We start from the raw sequence: 6,769 nt of genomic DNA, 5'->3' as shown, positions 1-6,769 counted from the left end.
GCGATCTCGGCTCACTGCAAGTTCCGCCTCCCGGGTTCACACCATTCTCCTGCCTCAGCCTCCTGAGTAGCTGGCATGAGCCACCGCACCCGGCATTATTTTATTTTTTGTAGAGAAAGGGTTTCACCATGTTTCCCAGGTTGTTTCACATTGTTTTAATCCAGGCTGGTTATGAATTCCTGGGTTCAAGCAATACACACACCTTGGCCTCCCAAAGTCCTGGGATTATAGGCTGAGTAACTGCACCCAGCCTCTATATCATGACTTCTTTCATGGTAAGGTGACTGGAACGAGTGTAAGCTTTACTGCGTCTCTTACATTCATAAGGTTTTTCTCCCATATGAATTCTTTCATGGAGGTGAAGGGAACTGGGGCAACTGAAGGCTTGGTCACATTGTTTACATTCATAGGGTTTCTCTCCAGTATGAGTACTTCTATGGTTACAGAGGGAACTCAAACGACTAAAGGCTTTGCCACATTGTTTACATTCATAGGGTCTCTCTCCAGTATGAATGCTTCCATGGTAATGAAGGGAAGTGGAACAGCTGAAGGCTTTATCACATTTGATACATTTCATGCATCTTAAGAGAACAAGAAAATCCGAATGTTTTCCCACATTCCTTACATTCGTAGGGTTCCTCTCCAGTGTGAGTTCGTTCATGTATTAGACAAGAACCGGAAACAGTGAACACTTTACCACATTGTTTACATTTATGGGGTTTTTCTCCTGTGTGAGTTCTCTGATGTCTTTCAACTGAATTGAGAAAATAAAAAGCTTTCCCACATAATCGTACTTTTATAAGCTGGATTTCCACTGTGCATTATCATGTGTCTTCTAACACCTGGAACAAAAACAAAGAATTTCCCACACTGTTCACATTTATATTGCTTCTCTCCATATGGTTTGTATCCTGAGTGAGCTAGGATGTGCCTATTAAGGAGGGAATGACGTACAAAGACTTTTCCACAAATACTGCATTCACATTGTTTTAATCCAGTAAAAATGTTTTCATTCAGATCAAGATTTGGAATTTGGCTGACAACTTATCCATACTGACTACCTTCTTTGCTTTCACACAGTCTCTGTACCATATGATTTCTGTAAAAAAATTACAAGCACATTATTGGTTGGTTTAATAACTTTCTACTTATTAATAGGTCTTGGACTTACACTGCTACCAATACCAGGGAAAATGCATTTGTTTTGTTTTGTTTTGTTTTGCCATGACTGAATTATTTGAAAGTAAATGGGTTAATACTGAAAACATAGATACCACCTGCATGGCTATGACCAAAATAGTAACATTCATATACACAATTTTGTAGTACTAATTTCAAGTAAACTGTTTTCCAAACACTGACTGCTACACCAAAGTACGTTACATTTTGGGTGAAATTTTTCTAAAAAGAAATAAATTTCAAGTGACTCTTACTTGTTTTGATTGCTTGTTTTTAAGTTCATGACATGCTAAGATTCCTTCAGAGGACTTTATTTCCTCTTCTCAGTGCAAATTATCTTACATCTTTCCCAGGTTTTTCGAAGTGATCTTCAATATTCTGGTCTTTCCATTTGTTTCCTAAAATGCAGACCCACAAAATTATCATGAATTATTACAAACTATAGAAACATTACTAGATTTAATGTTCATTGTACACAGTGCCCATGCATGATTTATTCACCAAATCATTCCCTTGCCACATTCCAAATCACAAATAGCACTGATGATAGGGAAATACTTCTGTAATTAAGTGAAATGTGTTGTCATTCTTACCTACAGAAGCCAGGTTCCTGCAGGTTTCCTGCATCACTTCTCTGTAGAGATTCTTTTGAGAACAATCTAGCAAAGCCCATTCCTCATGGGTAAAGTTCACAGCCACATCCTCAAAAGCCACAGAGCCCTGGAACATTCCACACGTGTGGATAGAAGGATGGGTGAGATTGACAGCACTGGGAAACTATACTCAATTCGTAAGCTGTTTACATGATTCTAAAATTTCCAAGCATTTACTCTATGACTTGATGGTCACAACTCTTACTCTGTTCACACATACTCCCTCCCACACAGCAGTAGTAATGCTACAATTGAACTATTCAAAAAGGCAACAGCAAAGTAGAAACACCCATCTCATTAGAGAATCCAGGGAGTAAGATGTGCTGCTAGGAGTTACCTTTTAACTTCACTTTGTACATTTCTAGTATCTGTCATAACAAAGTCCTACCTGATGTGCGTGAGTTAATATTATCAGTCCCAAGACTACTTATTCTTAAAAATGCCTGCTCGCAAAGTTCACTCTTTGTTTGTATTAGTAACTTACATTTTGAAAGGGATTCCACCAACCTAAGTAATAAGAATGACTCACTGCACCTAATGGCTTATGCAATATATTTGCCAAAACTTTCTGCTGAAGGTCTATTATTTTGTGTCACTGCAGTGGTGCTTAGGGAACCAGACACCAACACACAGTCTGAACACTAAGTGTTCAATGAGTTTCCTTGGTAGATAATATTTTACATGTGCTGTCACTTGTTAACTGGGGAAGTGAGCCCATTCCATGTGATTACACCAAGAGACAGTAGGCTTATTAAACGTAATTGAGTAGTAAATAAAACCAATAATTGATATTTAACAATACTAATACAACAATTTTTAAAATTTCTATTGCACAATGTCAAGGCAGAAAGGAGTAAGAGGAAATATGACACGTTTTTAAAAATGACATTAATGTCACCACTTCCAGATGCTATTCCTATGAAATCACATAAATTCCCAAATCAGGTTTTTTTAGGCAAGAAAAACTACTTTTCCATATGTAGTAAAAATGACAAATGTCTAATGATTTTTAGTAATCTAAGAAAAGAGTGATGGCTTGTCTAACATACTTCTAAGATTTTCAGACGAAAATATTCAGGACAGCACAGTATTAGCAGAGAGATGAGCAAGCAGACCAAGGGAAAAAAAAGTCTTAATGACCCAGCATATATATGGAAAGTTGACGAATGATAGAGTAGGCACTGTAGAATAGAAAAAGAAATCACATGCACTTTAAAATATGAGGCAAACCGGGCTGGCATCTACTTGGGAAAATGCACTGCATTCTTCTCCATTCCATGAACCATAATCAACTTATTATATATTCAAATATGAAAGATAAAACCAGAACACTTTCAGAAGTCACAGGAAGAATTTTTTTTTTATGAAAGATTAGGCAGAATTTTTTTTATGTAAGAAGAAAGTGATAAAGAAACAGACAAACTCAAACATGTTAAAATTTAGGGAATAAAAAGAAAATAGAGTGGGCCGGGTGTGGTGGCTCACGCCTGTAATCCCATCACCTTGGGAGGCTGAGGCGGGCGATCACCTGAGGTCAGGAGGCTGAGACCAGCCTGGCCAACATGGCAAAACCCCGTCTTTTTTGTTTGTTTGTTTGTTTGTTTTTTGAGACGGAGTCTTGCATTATCGCTTGGGCTGGAGAGCAGTGGCAAGATCTTGGCTCACTGCAACCTCCACCTCCCAGGTTCAAGCAATTCTCTTGCCTCAGCCTCCCGAGCAGCTGGGATTACAGGTGCCTGCCACCATGCTCAGCTAAATTTTTTGTAATTTTAGTAGAGACAGGGTTTCACCATGTTGCCCAGGCTGCTCTGGAACTCCTGACCTTGTGATCCGCCCACCTTGGCCTCTCAAAGTGCTGGGATTACAGGCATGAGCCACCATGCCAGGCCTAAAATCCCGTGTTTACCAAAAATACAAAAATTAGCTGGGTGTCGTGGTGGGTGCCTATAATCCCAGTTACTTGGGAGGCTGACAACAGGAGAATCACTTGAACCCGGGAGGCGGAGGTTGCAGTAAGCAGAGATGGCGCCACTGCACTCCAGCCAGGCTACAGAGCAAGACAGTGTCTCCAAAAAAACAAAAAACAACAACAAAAAAACCCTCAGATATCCAGATAAGAGGATACAGATGGGTCCACTGTCATAAATTCTTCACCATGCTGCAAGAGGGGAACTGACATTTTGGTGAATCTTTGTAACTCATCAATTTATCCATCACACTTCTATTTCACCAGTAGCATTTACAAAGCTAAGTCCTACAGTTCCATTTGAAATTACCCTTAAAAAGAACAGATCTTTAAAACTTACTACACTCACTCTGGGGAAGAAATAAATACGAATTTTTAGCAAATAAAATACATCAGTTTACCTTGCCTCTTTGGAAATAGTATTTTTATCTTTCAAGCTGTACTGACGAAATGTATCTTACAGTCAATGAAAAACTGAAACTCAAGCGGACAAGCCTTTTCAAGGTAACAAACTCAGGGAGAGGCAGTGCTGACTCCAACACAGACCTTTCTAAGTGTCACGGCAGGCCATTCTATCCCTCAGGACACCCATCCTGTGCAGTAAAGTACTCAATGACCACCTAGGAGGCACTGGCACTGCTCTTTGTCCTCCTATGTGCCTTAAGTGCATTTTAATATTCAGGTTCTTGCACATCCTCTCTGGGGTGGGTTTTCCTTTGGGACAGTCTTTCTCTCTTCATAAGTCTGAGACAATCTAGAGAGCAGAAATCATTTCTGCCTTTTCCTCTTAATATCAGCATCCAATTGGCAGACCATCAATGTGTCTCTGAGGAATAAAAACTCGGGCTGGAGAAACAATTTTAATGACCTAACTTTAATGACATTACATTGTATTGTCCATTAATTTTAATGTCCTAAAATTTTAATGACCCTAAGGGGTCACCATTTTAGATGAAACTATACCAGGAGATTCCTCTAAGGCCAACAGCATCCAGCTGCTCCCCTGAGAGACTCTACCCCCTACCTCAGGCTGCCCTTGGGTATGAGATGACTCCGGGGCTGATACTCACTAGACCCTCCAATAGACATGGCCACTGTGGGTATCCTGGGTCATCCCCAGACAGTTCTAAAACGCCAGGACTAGGAAAAGACAGGAGGGTGGCTGAGGACACAACACCCTGTAAAGTTTCCACGGGGGGACCTCAACCTAAAGACATTTTGGTATATGTACACTTAGGAAAGATGAAAACAAGAGAGGCACAAAGACTTTTTTTACAGTAGAGTGTCAAATGATTTATTCTCCGCTTTCCTCTCACGTAAAATGTTTGGAAACAGAAAAATATTTTGGCCAAGGTGGCTCACGCCTGTAATCCCAGCACTTTAGGAGGCCAAGGCGGGCCATCACTTAAGGTCAGGAGTTGGAAACCAACCTAGCCAACATGGCGAAACCCTGTCTCTACTAAAAATACAAAAATTAGCTGGACGTGGTGGCGGGCGCCTATAAGCCCAGCCACTTGGGAGGCTGAGGCAGGAGAATCGCTTGAACCCGGGAGTCAGAGGTTGCAGTGAGCTGAGACTGCACCATTGCACTCCAGCCTGGCGACAGGGAGAGACTCGGTCTCAAAAATAAAATAAAATAAAATACATATATATATATACACACACACACACACACGTATGGTTTGCTTCCTCATTATCAAAGCCTCTCATTTACGCCCCTCCTGTGGACCCCAAACCACAAACCATGACTGCGGTACCCGGTTTATGAATCGCCCTTTGCTCAAACACGCCGTTTAATGTTTTAACAAAGCCTCAGGTTAATATTAGGGGGAGAAAGGTGGGACTGGAAGCTCCATGAACCACAGCTTCTCCCACGCTAGAACCACGCACACCGAGTCGGGGCTCTCCCGGATCACCCTCCCGTGGCCACCGCACTACCTGGGTGGGGGAGGCGCGGGATTCCCGAGAGGGCTCCGGTCGGCGGAAGTGGCGCCCACAGGTACAGAGAGGACGCAGGGGTCCCGCTGTCCGCCCCGCCTGGCCCTGCACAGAAGGGGACTGAGGCCCGGCTGCGCCGCGGCGGCTCTGTCCGCAGGTTCCGCAGCCCATGGCTGGTTCCAGCAGGTTTCAACCAGCCTTCTTCCCCACTTTGGGAAGCCAGGCGCAGTCCACTCACCATTCCTCGGCTTCCCGAGTGTCCTGGCGTCAGCTAGGGATGTCCCGATACCCGCAGGTCACAGGGTGGCAGAGGCTGCTGCAGAGCCACCTGGGCCTCCCAGAGCCAAGAAATCGCAGCGTAGACTAACAGAAAAAGCTTCCTGTGGCGAAGACGAGACAAAGCGCCCGCCAGCCAGATCCCGGAAGCCGCCCTCTCCTTTCCGGCGGAGCGCCTGATTGAACGGTCCCCACCCCAGCGCCCCTGATTGTATGGGGCTTCAGGCCCCGCCCCCTCAGGCCCTGAGTGACACGAGATTGCGATCTCACCTGAGGCTGGATGAGGCCAGAATCACTGCTTTGGCCTAGCGGTTTGTAGTGGGTGCGTCCTTCCTGCGCTGGGATCTGACCATGCAAGGAGGACATTCGCATTTAACCTTGTATACAAGGTTATAGCTATTTGTGCATAATATATCTATATATAATTGCAAGCAATATAATGACAATTCTGTAACTGCCCAGTGGGTTTACCTTGCCCGCTACCTAGACACAGCCGATTTCTCAAGACGGGGAAATAGCAATAGAGAAAGAGTAATTCACCCAGTCGGCTGTGCGGGAGACCAGAGTATTTTATTATTTTATTTTATTTTATTATTTGTGCATAATATAGATATAAAATTGCAAGCAATATAATGACAATTCTGTAAGTGCCCAGCGGGTTCACCTTGCCCGCTACCTAGACACAGCCGATTTCTCAAGACGGGGAAATAGCAATAGAGAAAGAGTAATTCACCCAGTCGGCTGTGCGGGAGACCAG

General features: G+C 43.2%; 1 pseudogene; it reads right to left on the bottom strand.

Moving 5' to 3' along the window:
• Positions 1–185: 185 nt before the first annotated feature.
• LOC105513434 lies at positions 186–5,977 on the bottom strand (annotated as a pseudogene).
• Positions 5,978–6,769: the final 792 nt, after the last annotated feature.

This window comes from Colobus angolensis, unplaced genomic scaffold (genome assembly GCF_000951035.1).
Source record: "Colobus angolensis palliatus isolate OR3802 unplaced genomic scaffold, Cang.pa_1.0 Scaffold23, whole genome shotgun sequence".
Classification (NCBI taxonomy): domain Eukaryota; kingdom Metazoa; phylum Chordata; class Mammalia; order Primates; family Cercopithecidae; genus Colobus; species Colobus angolensis.
The sequence above is the reverse complement of the archived record's forward strand: the minus strand, read 5'-3'. Positions and strand labels throughout refer to the sequence as shown.